We start from the raw sequence: 17883 nt of genomic DNA, 5'->3' as shown, positions 1-17883 counted from the left end.
CGAGCCATGAGTGGAGCTGGCCTGGAATACCATGGGAAGAGAGTTTGGTGAGCAGTGCAGGGTGCCAGACTGTGTCAAAAGCACGTGATATGTCCAGGGATATGGCTCGGATTTCCTGTCTGGCATTGAGGACCTCCATCCATTGATGGGAGAGCAGAAGCAGCATATCCAGGGTAGAGTGACCTGGTCTGAAACCAAATTGATGATTGGAAAACAAGCCATTGGAGAAGAGGAAGGATTTCATGTCTGAAGCGATGATGGATTCCATAACCTTGCTGATGATTGGGAGAAGGCTGATTGGTCTGTAGTTACAGGGATCTGTTTTTGCACCTTTTTTATGCAGGGCAGTGATGTTACCAGATTTCCAAGCAGATGGCAGATGACCTTGGGCAAATGAGAGGGTGAATAGAACAGAGAGTGGGTGAGCAAGAGCAGAAGAGCAGGCTTTGAGGACACGTGGGCTGATGCCGTCTGGACCGGTTGCAGAATCTGACTCGAGGTGTGAAAGCAAGCTCTCCACCTTGTCAGGAGAAAAGGATACAGAGTCCAGGGACAGTTGGGTGCGACTGGGTAAAGTGGGTAGAGAGAGTGATGGGTTTAGGACACAAGATTTAGCTGCAAACACCGAGTTTAGACATTCAGCTTTTTCACGTGTGGAATCAGCAGTGCGGCCATTTGAGGTAAGGGAGGGGATGGAGGGGGAACATACACCAGAAACAGATTTGATTAAACACCACCAGGGTTTTGAGGAGGGAGAGAAGTTTGAGAGTTCAGACTTGAGATGAGAAAGATGTTGTTTTCTGGCTCTCCTGGGGGTAGATACACACTTGTTCCGAGCTTTATGGAAGGAACTGAGATTGCCCTCAGTTGGTTTGCTTTCCATGAGGCAAAGGCAAGTTGTTTCAGGACAACTGCCTCGCCACAAGCTTCAGTAAACCAAGGGCGGGAGGAAGGGTAGGACAACTGAACACGAGAGGGGATAAATCTGTGCATGACGGAGAGCAAGTTTCTTTGAAAGAATTCCCAGGACGAGTTGATGTTTGAGAAAGTAGTGATAGGAGACCAGTCTGTAAGTTTGATGGCTGCTTGGAGACCCTGCCAGTTGGCTTGAGTGAAATGCCAGACTCAACGGCAGTGAGGTGGTTCTCTGATAACAGCCAGAGAGATGTCCACTTTGACAAGGACGTGGTCAGAAGAACCGATTGGAGCGAAGGAAGAGCAGCAGATATTGTCAGGGAAATTTGTCAAAATCAGATCCAGAAGAGATGGAGTACCATTGGTTGAGATCCGGGTCGGGAAGTTGACCGATTGAGTCAGTCCTAATGAGTCGCAGAAAGCTTTTGCTGAGGTGCCATGGCAGGTGAGAGAGGTACCCACACCTAGCCAACTGGCGTGATGACAATTGAAGTCACCACATAAGAGGAAGAGAGAGTTTGGATGAGAAGATAGAAGATGGTCCATGTTTTCGGATAGAGAGGTGTAGATGGAGTCATCACTGTTCGGTGGACGGTACAGTACACATATAAACATAAGGTGGGAGTGGAGGGGAAGCCGAAGCCAGAGGTATTCCTGGGGGTGTAGGGGAGTGAGAGCAGTGCATGGAGAGTGAGGAATAGAGTCTTTGAGGAACAGAGCAACACCTCCACCAGGACGATGCTCAGGTCTGTCATACCGTAAGAGGGAGTAACTGGGGAGAGATACTTGGGAGTCAGACACGTCTTGGGAGAGGAAAGTTTCTGTTAGGCAGATAATGTCTGGTTTGTCAGTGCAACCTGTATGGAAAGATCTGAAAGCTTTGAGCGAAGGCCCCGGATATTTGAGGTCCACACTTTTAATGAAGAGGTAGGGGAGGAGGCTTTGGGTGCAGGAGGTGGAGGGGGAGGGGGAGGGTAGGACAAGGGATGAGGGGGGGAGGTAAGGAGGGTTGTTGAAAGAGTGTGGGGTATTGCAGAATAGCGAGGGGAGGGGCCGAATGAGGAGGAGAAAAGGCTCTGTGGTGCTGGGGAAGAGGGGGTCCAAGAGACAAGGAAGAAGGCAGTTGAGGATTTGAGGAGGTGGAGTGAAGAGATGGAGGTGAGAGGGCAGTGGAGGGAGGCAGCTTGGTGGATGAGAGAGGGGGGCAACTTTGAGAAGGATGAGTGAGGGGGATGAAAGGTGGGAGAAAGGTGACGGGGGAATTTTTGAGAGAGGTGAGAGGGAGGCTTGGAGGGAGAAGAGTGGAATGGTTGCTTTGATAGTGAGAGTGAGGGGTGAGGGGGGTGAGTTGGCACTGAAGTTGTAAAAAAAGAATGGTTGATGGAAAGCGAACATCCATGGCAAACTGTGGTTTTTAAAAGTTTTAGGTCAGAAATGCGATTTAACACAATTCTTGATGGATGCAATGAAGGCGAATTCAGAGAATGGAGAGAAGAAGTGCTGTAATAGTTGGATTTTTTAGGCAAGGAATGAAGGAGAGCTCGAAATGAGAGCAGTCTGTTAAAATAGCAGAAGAGTAGTGCATTATGAAACATTAAAGAGTCCCACATGTGTGAGAGAGGAAGATGAAGCATTATAAGATCGTTTTTGTTGTTAATATTAATGTTTGAGAGAGTTCAACAGATTAGGTCATGGAAGTGTTTTAGAAAAAAATCGAGGAAGAAGACGAGGAGGAAGTTAAGAGGAAGAAGAAGAAGCAGAATCGGGAGAAGGTGAGTGTGTTGTTGTTGTTGGGTATATATATATATTTTTTTTGAGATAAGAAAGAGATTAGTTCGGAGAATGGGGGATGTTTGGAAAGTGGGGAGGATGAAAATTGAAGTTAATGGGGAGGATAGAAATTGAAGGTAATGTGGAGAAAAAACAAACAAAAAAAAAACGATCGAACACCGAGTGGAACCGGTAGGTTTCAAGCCTAGCCCAAGGCCTCAAACACCAGGTAAGAACATCGACAAAAATACTCACAAAATAGCACGATTTTTGAAACAAAACCGAACTAGGAACACACAGTAACATGTAGGTGAGAAAATTAAACAGTTAAAACGGGACAAATAACGACCGGAAACTTAACTTTGATAACGTCAGCAGGGAGCCCCGAAGGAGACCTCTCATCGCTCCAAAACCGGAACCGGAAGTTTTGAACCAGTTGAACCTTGTCTTCCATCTTTTGTGAGAAGAAACATTCATCTCGGAGTTAGTTTGATAGGAGGTTGAGCAGAACTCAAGAACCTTTATTCATCATTAAATATCAATACCTTTTCTTGAACAAGATGAAATATTGCTGGTTGTTCTGTTGGAATGAGTCCTGCTTTGGTTTTTGAATCCGCTGAATATTCATTGTTTTGAAGAGCATTCACAATATAATCAGGGGGTCGATTCATCTCTTCCAGTTGTTGAAATAAACCTGCATCATCATATTCTAGTTCTCTTATGTGCTCTAAATCTTCCTCCGTCATTTGACTGAAATCTTTTAACATTTGGAGCTTTCTAGGAGTATATTTTATTGTGGGAACTGTGGAAACTATTATTATTTTTTCTTGGGAAGTTTTTAAGTGGTTTAAAATTTTTCTCTTGTTTTCTTTCAAATGCATCTTCACCCGTTAATTTTTGTCTGCATTTCTTCTGTATGTCTTCCTGTTGTTTTACAAGTTTTGAAACCAACTCTTCATGTTCTCTCAATCTTATTGCTCTTTCTTTCGCATCCATGTATTTATTGAAAAATATCTTGTAATATCTCATCTTGTTTCACAACAATATATTTATATTTTTCAGTCGTGTGTTACATGTAATCCCCAAATTCCTTTTTCCTACATAATGTAGAACAATTGTCTCTCCAAAAATTGTTTATATCTATTGAATTTAACTTGAATAAAATAAAAGTATTCGCATTGTTTCTGATGGAACGACGAGGAAGTTGAAAGTACGATTGACTAAGATAAATACAATTACAAGAAGAATGTTTCCCTCTTGTGTCATAGCTGTCCATTACGATTTATTTTCTCTCATTAACACAATCATCAAAGATAACGAGCTTCTTTTTAGATTTATCCAAATCTTGGGGAGACAGTATATCATCCGTCTTATCACTAAGAATACAAGTTATCGGTTTTGATTTCTTTTTACATCTCTGTGTATCACAAAATAGTTGTATTATATCTTCAATGTTATAATCATTTCGGTTTTTTTGAAGTTTAAATAAACTGATTATATCTTCTTTTTGAAGACCAGCATTAAAACCTTGTGAGAGTAGTTGATACTCTGGTTGAAAACTCGACTTTGTGAAATTTATTAAATTATCATAATCTAAAAAGTTGGGAGTGAGGAGCATCTTTAAAAGTAAGCAGGTTTTTCCACATCCACTTGAACCAACGATGAGGCATCTTAATGAATTTGGGAGATTTTTATGGTTAAAATTTTTTTTATCTTATTTTCCCAAATGGGTAAAAAATTATTCATTTATATATTTGAAAAACAGGTTATTTAATTTATTATTGGCTTTTTTAGAAACTCTATATTTTATCCTAAGTTCAGGTTTAATCAAGATAATCCATTATTTTATTTTTGCAATATCTTGTGTTGATATTTCCCTGAAAATCACATCCATGAATAATATATGACAACAATCCTTTGAATATTTCTCTAATACGTTCAGTTTATTCCCTTGTAAGGCAAGGTATGTTATCACCCTCATACTTTACATTCATTTCTCAAATCAATGTTGTGAAGTAATTCATTTTTGGTGCAAATCTAAAAGAATTATTTTCCTTTTTATATTTTTTATTATCGTTAATCAGAAGATAATCACAGAACATACATTGCTTATAGGCTTTTGACTCTGTGTTTAATCCCCGTCTTTCACATGCAGGACAATTGCCAAATTTGTCATATGGAGAATCAGGGAATTCAAGAGGCTCAAAATCGAGTAAACTATTCATATTTATAAAGTGAAACTTTACTTAAACTGAAATTCATCTTCGATATCATCTTCGATACTTTCAGAATCATCTATAGTTTCATAACTATCGTTTGAACACAAACTCTCGGTATCATAACTATCGTTTGAATGCAAACTCTTGGGATCATAATCACTCTCATAATCTTCAAAATCTTCTGTTGAATATTGACTCATATTTATTTCGTAGAAAAAACATGACCATAGATATCTATGTACTTTTTTTCATTTACAGATTCAACTGCCACATTTTTTATATTAAAGGTAATTTTAAAATGATCCTGAACGATAACTGAACGAAATGTCATTTCACCTGATATATTAACATCCTTTATTTCATCAGGATTTATATCTTTTGGGTTGTTAAAACAAATAAATATTTCTCCTTGCATATTACAGATGGGCTTATCTTTTCTTTCTAAAGCTTCATCCATGAAGTTTTTATTTTTTGATACTTTTTCTTGTGTCATTGCTTTTTCTAGTTTTGAATATATTGCCAGAAGGAGAGGAGAAACTTTTGTTTGAGATACCTTTCCTGATTTTCTTTCAGGTATACTAAAAGCCCTTCCACTGAAGGAAATTGAAGAACTCATTATTCGCCATGGTTGTTTTTATCCAATAGTTGTTATATTTATCTTTGTTCAATGTTCCGGTTCCGGTTCCGGTTTTAGAGCAGCGAGAGGTCTCCTTTGGGGCTCCCTGCTGACGTTCTCAAAGCTAAGTTTCCGGTTGTTATTTGTCCCGTTTTAACTGTTTAATTTTCTCACCTACATGTTACTGTGTGTTGCTAGTTCGGTTTTGTTTCAAAAATCGTGCTATTTTGTGAGTATTTTTGTCGATGTTCTTACCTGTGCTTGAGGCCTAGGCCTAGGCTTGAGGCCTACCGGTTCCACTCGGTGTTCGATCGTTTTTTTTTTTTGTTTGTTTGTTTTTTCTCCCCATTACCTTCAATTTCTATCCTCCCCATTACCTTCAATTTTGATCCTCCCCACTTTCCAAACATCCCCCATTCTCCCAACTAATCTCTTTCTTATCTCAAAAAAAAAAAAAAAAAAAAAAATAAAAAAAAAAAAAAAAAAAAAAATACTCTACAACAACAACACGCTCACCTCCCGATTTGCTTCTTCTTCTTCTTCTTCTTCTTCTTCTTCTTCTTCTTCTTCTTCTTCTTCTTCCTCTGAACTTCCTCCTCGTCTTCTTCCTCGATTTTTTTTTTTTTACACTTCCATGACCTAATCTGTTGAACTCTCTCATATATTAATATTAACAACAAAATATATATATATATATATATATATATATATATATATATATATATATATATATATATATATATATATACCCAACAACAACAACAACACGCTCACCTTCTCCTGATTGTGCTTCTTCTTCTTCCTCTTAACTTCCTCCTCGTCTTCTTCCTCGATTTTTTTTTTTTTTTTTTTTACACTTCCATGACCTAATCTGTTGAACTCTCTCATACATTCTTTTTAACTACAAAAACGATCTTATAATGCTTCATCTTCCTCTCTCACACATGTGGTACTCTTTACTGTTTCACAATGCACTACTCTTCTGCTATTTTAACAGACTGCTCTCTTTTTGAGCTCTCCTTCATTCCTTGCCTAAAATATCCAACTATTACAGCGCTTCTTCTCTCCATGCTCTGAATTCGCCTTCATTGCATCCATCAAGAATTGTGTTAAATCGCATCTCTGACCTAAAACTTTTAAAAACCACAGTTTGCCATGGATGCTCGCTTTCCATCAAACATTCTTTTTTTCCAACTTCAGTGCCAACTCACCCCCCTCACCCCTCACTCTCACTCTCAAAGCAACCATCCCACTCTTCTCCCTCCAAGCCTCCCACTCACCTCTCTCAAAAATTCCCCCCTCAGCTTTCTCCCACCTTTCATCCCCCTCACTCTTCCTTCTCAAAGTTGCCCCCCCTCTCATCCACCAACCTGCCTCCCTCCACTGCCCTCTCACCTCCATCTCTTCACTCCACTTCTCAAATCCTCAACTGCCTTCTTCCTTGTCTCTTGTCCCCCCTCTCTCCCAGCACCACAGAGCCTTTTCTCCTCCTCATTCGGCCCCCTCCCCTCGCTGTTCTGCAATACCCCACACTCCTTCAGAAACCCTCCTTACCTGCCCCCCTCATCCCTTGTCCTACCCTCCCCCTCCCCCTCCACCTCCTGCACCCAAAGCCTCCTCCCCTTCCTCTTCATTAAAAGTGTGGACCTCAAATATCCCGGGCCTTCGCTCAAACCTTTCAGATCTTTCCATACAGGTTGCCACTGACAAACCAGACATTATCTGCCTAACAGAAACTTTCCTCTCCCAAGACGTGTCTGACTCCCAAGTATCTCTCCCTGGCTACTCCCTCTTACGGTATGACAGACCTGAGCCTCGTCCTGGTGGAGGTGTTGCTCTCTTCATCAAAGACTCTATTCCTCACTCTCCATGCACTGCTCTCACTCCCCCACACCCCCAGGAATACCTCTGGCTTCGGCTTCCCCTCCACTCCCACCTCATCTTTATATGTGTACTGTACCGTCCACCGAACAGTGATGACTCCATCTACACCTCACTATCCGAAAACATGGACAATCTTCTATCTTCTCATCCAAACTCTCTCTTCCTCTTATGTGGTGACTTCAATTGTCATCACGCCAGTTGGCTAGGTGTGGGTACCTCTCTCACCTGCCATGGCACCTCAGCAAAAGCTTTCTGCGACTCATTGGGACTGACTCAATCGGTCAACTTCCCGACCCGGATCTCAACCAATGGTACTCCATCTCTTCTGGATCTGATTTTGACAAATTTCCCTCACAATATCTGCTGCTCTTCCTTCGCTCCAATTGGTTCTTCTGACCACGTCCTTGTCAAAGTGGACATCTCTCTGGCTGTTATCAGAGAACCACCTCACCGCCGTCGAGTCTGGGATTTCACTCAAGCCGACTGGCAGGGTCTCCGAGCAGCCATCAAACTTACAGACTGGTCTCCTATCACTACTTTCTCAAACATCAACTCATCCTGGGAATTCTTTCAAAGAAACTTGCTCTCCCTCATGCACAGATTTATCCCCTCTCGTGTTCAGTTGTCTTACCCTTCCTCCCGCCCTTGGTTTACTGAAGCTTGTGGCGAGGCAGTTGTCCTGAAACAACTTGCCTTTGCCTCATGGAAAGCAAACCCAACTGAGGGCAATCTCAGTTCTTTCCACAAAGCTCGGAACAAGTGTGTATCTACCCTTAGGAGAGCCAGAAAACAACATCTTTCTCATCTCAAGTCTGAACTCTTAAACCTCTCTCCCTCCTCAAAATCCTGGTGGCGTTTAATCAAATCTGTTTCTGGTGTATGTTCCCCCTCCATCCCCTCCCTTACCTCAAATGGCCGCACTGCTGATTCCACACGTGATAAGGCTGAATGTCTAAACTCGGTGTTTGCAGCTAAATCTTGTGTCCTAAACCCATCTCTATCTCTACCCACTTTACCCAGTCGCACCCAACTGTCCCTGGACTCTGTATCCTTTTCTCCTGACAAGGTGGAGAGCTTGCTTTCAAACCTCGAGTCAGATTCTGCAACCGGTCCAGACGGCATCAGCCCACGTGTCCTCAAAGCCTGCTCTTCTGCTCTTGCTCACCCTCTTTCTGTTCTATTCACCCTCTCATTTGCCCAAGGTCATCTGCCATCTGCTTGGAAATCTGCTAACATCACTGCCCTGCATAAAAAAGGTGCAAAAACAGATCCCTGTAACTACAGACCAATCAGCCTTCTCCCAATCATCAGCAAGGTGATGGAATCCATCATCGCCTCAGATATGAAATCCTTCCTCTTCTCCAATGGCTTGATTTCCAATCATCAATTTGGTTTCAGACCAAGTCACTCTACCCTGGATATGCTGCTTCTGCTCTCCCATCAATGGATGCAGGTCCTCAATGTCAGACAGGAAATCCGAGCCGTATCCCTGGACATATCACGTGCTTTTGACACAGTCTGGCACCCTGCCCTACTCACCAAACTCTCTTCCCATGGTATTCAAGGCCATCTCCACTCATGGCTTGCAGACTTCCTCTCCTGTCGCAGTCAACGTGTGGCCCTAAATGGAGTTCTTTCATCCCCTCTTCCTGTGCAGGCTGGAGTTCCTCAAGGTAGCGTTCTGGGCCCTGTTCTTTTTCTGGTTTTCATCAATGATCTCTCGGACTCTCTGGAAAATCCTCTATTTCTCTTTGCTGACGACTCCACCCTCTGCCGTACCATCTGTCATCCCTCAGACCGGCAAGCAACAGCTTCTTCACTCACTGCAGATCTGGATAAAATCACAAACTGGTCCAACACGTGGAACATGTCTTTCAATCCAGACAAATCTCACACTCTCACTATGTCTCTTCGAAAGGACCGTTTACAAACCCCCCCATCCACTTTCTCAACAATCCTCTGGAAGAAGTCTTTTCTTTCAAGCTTCTAGGTCTCACTATCTGCCATGAACTTTCCTGGGAAAGTCACATTTCCAACCTCGCCTCAAAAGCCAGACGCCGACTGGGAATCCTCCGTCGTGCTAAGTCCTTCCTCGGCCCTCTTGAGCTCCTGACCACTTACAAAGCTTTTGTCCGTAGCCTGATGGAGTACTGCTCTCCCCTCTGGGCTGGTGCTCCTGCCTCCCACCTTTCTCTGCTTCACGCTGTAGAAACCAATGCATCTTGGATCATTGGTATCTCCCGCAATGAGGCTGAGTCTTTGGGCCTCTCACTCAATCACCGCAGGTTGGTCGGTGGTCTTTCTGTCTTCTACCGACTCCTCTCCAGCCTTGCCCCCCCCTGCTCTCTCTGCGATTTGTCCCCACCACATTTCCACAGGGCGCTCAAGGTCCGCCAACAACCCCCTTCTGGTAAAACTACCAAAATCACGAATCACTGCTCATCTTCACTCTTTCATTCCTCTTTTTTCCCGCCTTTGGAATAAACTTCCTCACTCTATTCTTTCCCATTCTTCCCTCCAGGCTTTCAAAACAGCGGTTCACCACCACCTCTTATCTTCCCCCATCCAAATCCTCGATCTTTTCTACCCCCGATAATCCACCCAAGCCCACTTCCTTCATTTCTCCTGCTTTCCTTCCTGAAAGTCCCTGAAATGTCCATCTTCTCTTCGCCATTTTCCCCGTCCCATCCCCATCCCTCTCCCTTCCACAGTTCACCTAATGTGTATTCCCCACTGTTTTGTCCCTTCCACTCCCGCCCCTCTTGTCTCATGCCTCCTTGCTGTGAGTTGTGTGTTAGCTCTCATACGAGCCTCGACCAAGGTATACAAAAAAAAAAAAAAAAAAAAATGTTACATCCTTGACATATTTCTCAGTTTCTTTAACAAATGAAGAGATTGATTGAAACTTGTTTTTTGTGTCTTGAAACATTGTATTTATTAAGTGAAAAAGTTGGAGGATAAAATGGTTTTAAGCACAGATTCACCTGTAAAATAAACGAAATTTTCATCAAGAAAATTTTAGTTTAAGCAAAGTTTTATTATATAAATATGGTGAATACATCGTACTGCAATGTTTGTTATCACGAATATAAATATTATAGAAAACACCTCCGAACCATCAAGCACACATTTAATCTATTTCATCAAATATCTCCTCTTGAGTTGGAAAAAAAACATTGTGATATCTGCTCAAAGGATGTTTTGAAGAGTAGTTATAATAGACATCTTCAATCACAAAAACACAAGAAAAATGAGTTTAAAGTCATGGGAGACTATTATATTGAAAAGACTGATGGGGCATTTAAAGGGCATATAAAAACAAGGATTTTTCAATTTGTAGAACCCAGTCCATCATCAAAAGCTGAATCAATTGAAATAGTGAAACCTGATGTTGAACAAGTTATTAAAAAGACATTAAAAGAAATGAAAACTTTAAAGTTTTATATGGGAGTGAAATTAATATGAAAAGACAAGATGATGAACAAACACCTTTTATGAGAACAGATCTTCATTTTATAACATAATTTCAAGATTTTTTGAATAGTGGGGTTGATGAAGAACTATCAAGACAAGAGGAGGATGTGTGATAATACAGTGGTAGGAAGTGGATTCAATATTTTAAAAATCATATTTTTAGATTTGCACATTCTAAAATCAAACCCTCTTGAAGCTTCTTCGTTTACGAATTATAAAAGAAATAAAACTAAAGAAGGCAGTTGTTAATATTAAGAACAATGATAATAAATATTTTCTGTGGTCTGTTCTTGCTCATTTACATCCAACAAAATGTAATTCAGAAAGAGTAAAACAATATATGAAATATGAAAATACCTTGGACATTAAAGATTTAAAATTCACAATGCCACTAACAGATATTCCTAAATTTGAGAAAAAGAATAATCTTTCAATTAATGTATATGGATTAACAGATACAAACAAAGTTCAAATATTAAAAATTTCAAACAACTTTTAAAATGAAGAAGCACACATTGATCTTTTATATTTTAGTGTTGGAAAGAATTCACATTACACATACATCAATAATTTATCAAGATTAATCTCTTCTCAGGTATTCAGAACAGCAAACGAAATATATCCTTGTAAGTGATGTCTTAATTCATTTCATACAAAAGAACGATTAGAACAACATTCAAAATATTGTAGTAATCATAAATCAGCTGTAATTACAATGCCTAAACCTGGTGAAAAGATTTCTTTTGAAGATTATAATAAATCTATCATGCACCCATTTGTGATATACGCTGATTTTGCGTGTATCCTTAAAAAGATAAATACTGCTTCTCCAAATCCAAAAGAACCATATACAAATAAATATCAAAAACATATTCCTTGTGGTTTCTGTTATTACATCAAATCATCTGTTGGAGAAAATTATAATAAACTTGAACATTATAGTGGAAAAAAGCTTCACAAGAGTTTGTAAAATGATAAGAAAAGGATTGTATAAGACTAATTAAATTAATGAAAGAAACAAATGAACCGATTAAATTAACCAAAGAAGAAAAATTAGCATTTAGAAAGAACAATCTCTGTCATATTTGTGAGGAGGAAATTGAGGAGTCTAAAGTTAGGGATCATTGTCATCTTACTGGTAAATATAGAGGTCCCACTCATTCCTGTTGTAATCTTAATTATAAATTACCTTCTTTTATCCCAGTCTTTCTTCACAACAGCGCCAATTATGATACACATCTATTTATAAATGAACTTTCAAAAACACCAGGGAATATTTCTGCCATAACAAACACTAGTCAAAAGCATATTTTATTTACAAAAATCATATTCACAAAACCTTTAACTCATATGAGGTTTCTAGATTCTTACAAGTTTATGGGAACACCACTCGCCAACCTCGCATCAAATCTAAGCTCCACGGGCTCTTTTCCAAATCGTACTTCATTCTTTCCAAAAGAGGAGATTCTAACTAAAGAGGAAATTCAGATTAAAGAGAGAATTCAAAGTAAAGAGGAAATTCTAATTAATGAGGAAATTCGAACAATGAATGAAATTCTAACTAAAGAGGAAATTCTGATTATAGATGAAATTCTGATTAAAGAGGGAATTCTAACTTGAGAGGAAGTTCAAACACGGAATGAAATTCTAAGGAAAGGGAAAATTCTTACAAGTAAGGCAATTTATCCTTATGATTATATGGACTCATTTATGAGATTTAAAGAAACACAACTTCCTTCAAAAGAAAGTTTCTATAATAACCTTTATGAAGAAGAGATAAGTGATAAGTAATATAAACACGCACAAGAAATTTGGAAAATATTTAAGATAAAACCTTGGAGAATATCATGATTTGTATCTAAAAACAGATGATTTATTGTTCGTTGATGTGTTTGAAGCTTTTAGATCACTCTGTCATAATAAAAATTGTTGTGGATTAGATCCTGCCCACTATTTCACAGTTCCTGGTTTATCTTGGAGTGAAATGTTGAAAATGACCAAACAAGATATAGATTTAATCAGTGATGTAGAAATGCTTTTGAAGATTGAGAAGTCTAAGAGAGGTGGAATATCACAAGTATGTTCAAAAAGATATGCTAAAGCAAATAGTAAATATCTTCCAAATTATGAGAGTGAAAAAGATTGTAATTATTGATGTATTTTTATGCTAATAATTTGTATGGATGGGCAATGTCTCAATCTCTGCCTTATGGTAAATTAGAGTGGGTGGAAGAAAAGGATTATGAAAAGGCTTTGATGAATATTGTTATTTCGTCTCAAGAGGAATTGAATGAGGAAGAAGAAGGTTATTATTTTGAAGTTGATTTGAGGTACCCGAGTGATCTTCATAATAAGCATAAAGACCTTCCTTTTGCATGCGAGAAAGAAACCCCAAAGAAAGAATGGTTAAGTGATTATCATAAAAGTTTTAATGTTAAAGGCAAATCAACAGAAAAGTTATTATCAACATTCTATGATAAAGAGGGATATGTTTTGCATCAAAGCAACTTGAGACAATATTTATCTGCTGGGTTGAGAGTCGCTAAAATTCATAGAGTTTTAAAATTTAAACAAAGTCCTTGGATGGAAAAGTATATTAAATTCAATACAGATATGAGAGCAAATATAAAAGTAAAGGAGCAAATATTGAAGGGGACTTTTATAAATTAATGAATAATGCTGTATTTGTAAAGACTATGGAAAATGTTAGAAACAGGCAAAACATTAGATTTGCAACATCTTGGAAAGAAGCTTCTGGATTGATAAATAAACCAAGTTTTGAGAGAGAAGAGGTTTTTCAGAGAACTTTTCTGCTATTCCTATGAAAAAGGAAAGTATTTTAATGGATAAACCAATTTATATTGGAACAGCAGTTCTTGATTTATCAATGATATTGATGTATGATTATTTTAAAATGACTTACAGAAATAGTATGGTGAAAATGTTTCATTGTTGTATCTGGACACTGATAATTTTATTCTCAACATAAAAACTGATGATGTTTATGAAGATATGAAGAAAAATATTGGAGTATATGATTCAAATAATTTTAGTAAGAAGAGCGAGTTATTTTCAAAAAAGAATGAAAAAGTTATTGGTAAGTTTAAGGATGAGTTGGGTGGAAATGTAATGAGTGAGTTTATTGGATTGAGAGCAAAGGCATATGCTTATAAGTATGGTGATCAGATTGATAAAAGGCTAAAGGGAATAAAGAAATAAGTAATAAAGAAATCAATAACTTTTAGAAATTATTATAATTGTTTGATGAATAAGAAAGAAGAATATAGGAAAATGAATACAATAAGAAATTATAAACATCAGATATTTAGTGAAGAAGTGAATAAAAAGGCATAAGGAGCCTTTGATGATAAGAGATTTATTTTAGATAATGGAATAGATTGTGTTCCATATGGATATTGTATGATAGAGTGAATATTTATTCATGGGTATATAGAATAGATTGTGTTCCATATGGATATTATATGATAGAGTGAATAGAATAGATTGTTTTCCATATGGACACAAGTTTTAACGATGGGAAGATGGGTTAGGGTTTTTAAGGGCTACCGCCGCGTTTTTCACAATATATAAATGGTCGAACCAAGTATTAATAAAACTAAAGAGTGGAGAAAAACTCAGTCTTGGTATATAAATGCAAAACATAATGAATGTGAAAAATATCAAATAAGTCTTATTGAAAAAATTACTAAAACAAAGGTAAATTAAACAAATAAGCGAATCAATTTAAAAACTTGTAAGTTAGAGGATGTAAAGAAAATAATAAATATCCTTGAATGGACTGAAAAAATTGATGGTTATCAATTGAACAATGGAAAAATAATTTACTACAATCTCAAAATGATATGCAACTCAGGAGGTGGTCAGATGAGATCATTAAGAGAAGTATACCATTTCATAATGACACAAAAGGGGTATCTTGAAAAATATAAAGATTCAAATGTTTTATTTTTAAATATTTTAGATGGGGATTATTGTGCAAAGAAAATTAAACTATTGAAGGAATTTGAGAATAAACAAATATTTATAGGTTCAATGAGTGAGCTGAACAATATTCATTGGTTATTTGAAAAAGAGTGTCCCCCGGCTTACATGTTTCAGATATTTCTTCAGAATCACCTTCAACAAATCACATTACTACTTTTCTACTTGAACAAATCTTTATCTTTTGCATTGGTTATTTGGATAGAGTGCCCCTAGGCTAAAAGGGGAGACAAATAAATATACCTTGGGCTAAAAAGGGGGTTTATTTTTTAGGGAAAAAAATATGATTAGCTGAAAATCCCCCATTCACTTACATGGGGAAAAGTGAGCCAGAATCAGTATACTCACCCTACTTACGTGGGTACATGCATACATGGTGCGGACGATGAGCTTAAGGTAGAAATTGAATTTCATGTTAACGAAGAGACTCTGTCCGATGGGGTGCACGTATGCGTGACCCCTGAAGGTGTGTGTGGAGTGCCTGTGAACGAATGCTGTGAGCCCACAGTCAAGACTACAGCACCGGTATGTGCTGCCGAGGCCGAAGTGTGTGTGGGTATTCACCTGGAGGTCCAGAATGTAGCCCTGCAGTGCGAGGCAGTTGGTCACCACACAGGCAAGGTTGAAGGTGTGGAATGTCAACACATAACCTTGGAATGTGTGCAGCCTGCTGTGTGTGGGAGTCCTGAGCATGGAATGAGTGGTGACACAGGAAATAGGTATTTTTTGAATTATTTTTATTTTTTTTGTACACCTTGTCGAGGCTCGAATGAGAGCGAGCACACAACGCACATCAAGGGGGGCATGAGACAGTAGGGAAGGGAGTGGGAAGGACAAATAGCAGGACATTTGGAGATCTGTGGAAGGGAGAGGAATGGGACTGGGAACATGGGGAATAGAAGATGGATATTACAGGGACTTTCAGGAAGGAAAGTAGGGAATTTGAAGGAGGTGAGCTTGGGTGGATTATTGGGGGTAGAAAAGATCGAGGATTTGGATGGGGGATGATAAGAGGTGGTGGTGAACAGCTGCTTTGAAGGCATGGAGGGAAGAATGGGAATGAATAGAGTGAGGGAGTTTATTCTAAAGGCGGGGAAAAAGAGGAATGAAAGAGTGAAGGTGAGCAGTGATTCGTGATTTTGGTAGTTTTACCAGAATGGGGTTGTTGGCGGACCTTGAGCGCCCTGTGGAAATGTGGTGGGGACAAATCGCAGAGAGAGCGGGGGGGGGGGGGGGCGAGGCTGGAGAGGAGACGGTAGAAGACAGAAAGACCACCGACCAACCTGCGTTGATTGAGTGAGAGGCCCAAAGACTCAGCCTCATTGCGGGAGATACCAATGATCCAAGATGCATTGGTTTCTACAGCGTGAAGCAGAGAAAGGTGGGAGGCAGGAGCACCAGCCCAGAGGGGAGAGCAGTTCTCCATCAGGCTGTGGACAAAAGCTTTGCAAGTGGTCAGGAGCTCAGGTGGGCCGAGGAAGGACCTTGCACGATGGAGGATTCACAGTCAGCAACTGGCTTTGGAGGCGAGGTTTGAAATGTGGCTTTTCCAGGAAAGGTCATGGCAGATAGTGAGACCCAGAATCTTGAAAGAAAGGACTTCTTCCAGAGGATTGTTGAGAAAGTGGATGGGGGGGAGGGGGGTTCTAAACGGTCCTTTCGAAGAGACATAGTTAGAGTGTGAGATTTGTCGGGATTGAAAGACATGTTCCACGCGTTGGACCAGTTTGTGATTATATCCAGATCAGCAGTGAGCGAAGAAGCTGCTGCTTGCTGGTCTAAGGGATGACCGATGGTGTGGCAGAGGGTGGAGTCTTCAGCAAAGAGATATAGAGGATTTTCCAGAGAGTCGGAGAGATCATTGATGAAAACCAGAAAAAGAACAGGGCCCAGAACGCTACTTTGAGGAACTCCAGCCTGGACAGGAAGGGGGGATGAAAGAACTCCATTTCGGGCCACACTTTGACTGTGACAGGAGAGGAAGTCTGCGAGCCATGAGTGGAGATGGCCTTGGATATCATAGGAAGAGAGTTTGGTGAGCAGGGCAGGGTGCCAGACTGTGTCAAAAGCACGTGATATATCCAGGGATACGGCTCGGATTTCCTGTCTGGCATTGAGGGCTTCCATGCATTGTTGGGAGAGCAGAAGCAGCATATCCAGGGTAGAGTTACCTGGTCTGAAACCAAATTGATGATCAGAAATCAAGCCAATGGAGAAGAGGAAGGATTTGATGTCTGAAGCGATGATGGATTCCATAACCTTGCTGACGATTGGGAGAAGGCTGATTGGTCTGTAGTTGCAGGGATCTGTTTTTGCACCTTTTTGTGCAGGGCAGTGATGTTTGCTGATTTCCAAGCAGATGGCAGATGGCCTTGAGCAAATGAGAGGATGAATAGAACAGAGAGAGGGTGAGCAAGAGCAGAAGAGCAGGCTTTGAGGACACGTGGGCTGATGCCGTCTGGACCGGTTGCCGAATCTGAGTCGAAAGGTTTGAGGTGCAAGGGGAAATAGAAATGCCACCAGGACAGAACTTGAGCCAGGGGAGGGAAACCAGAATGGACAGCTCCGCATGGCTTCTTACAGAGTTGGAGGTGCTGCATCCAGGAGCAGTTTTGGATTGGATTTTAGAAATCCAATTTAGAAATTGGATTTTAATTTCTCTATCAGCCTCACAGGAACATTGGGGTGGAGCGCAGATGAGTGGCAGGCAGCACTTGCGTGTGTCACTTGGTCTTCAAACCTTTCTGAGCACATGAGTGGTTTGGCAAGCTGAATGGGGCTTATCTGTCTTCAGGGAGTTATGGAGAAGAGGGGGAGGCCATTCCACTGATTGGGGTTTACCTGATTTCCGTGAACCCTGGAGAAGAGGGGGAGGCCATTCCACTGATTGGGGTTTACCTGATTTCCGTGAACCCTGGAGAAGTGTGGGAAGCCATTCCACCTATTGGGGTTTCCCTGATTTCCTTGAATCCTGGAGAAGAGGGGGAGGCCGTTCCACCGATT

Source organism: Eptatretus burgeri, chromosome 2 (assembly GCF_056783735.1).
Source record: "Eptatretus burgeri isolate ZD-2024b chromosome 2, Ebu_testis_v1, whole genome shotgun sequence".
Classification (NCBI taxonomy): Eukaryota; Metazoa; Chordata; class Myxini; order Myxiniformes; family Myxinidae; genus Eptatretus; species Eptatretus burgeri.
This window is presented reverse-complemented; position numbering follows the sequence as displayed.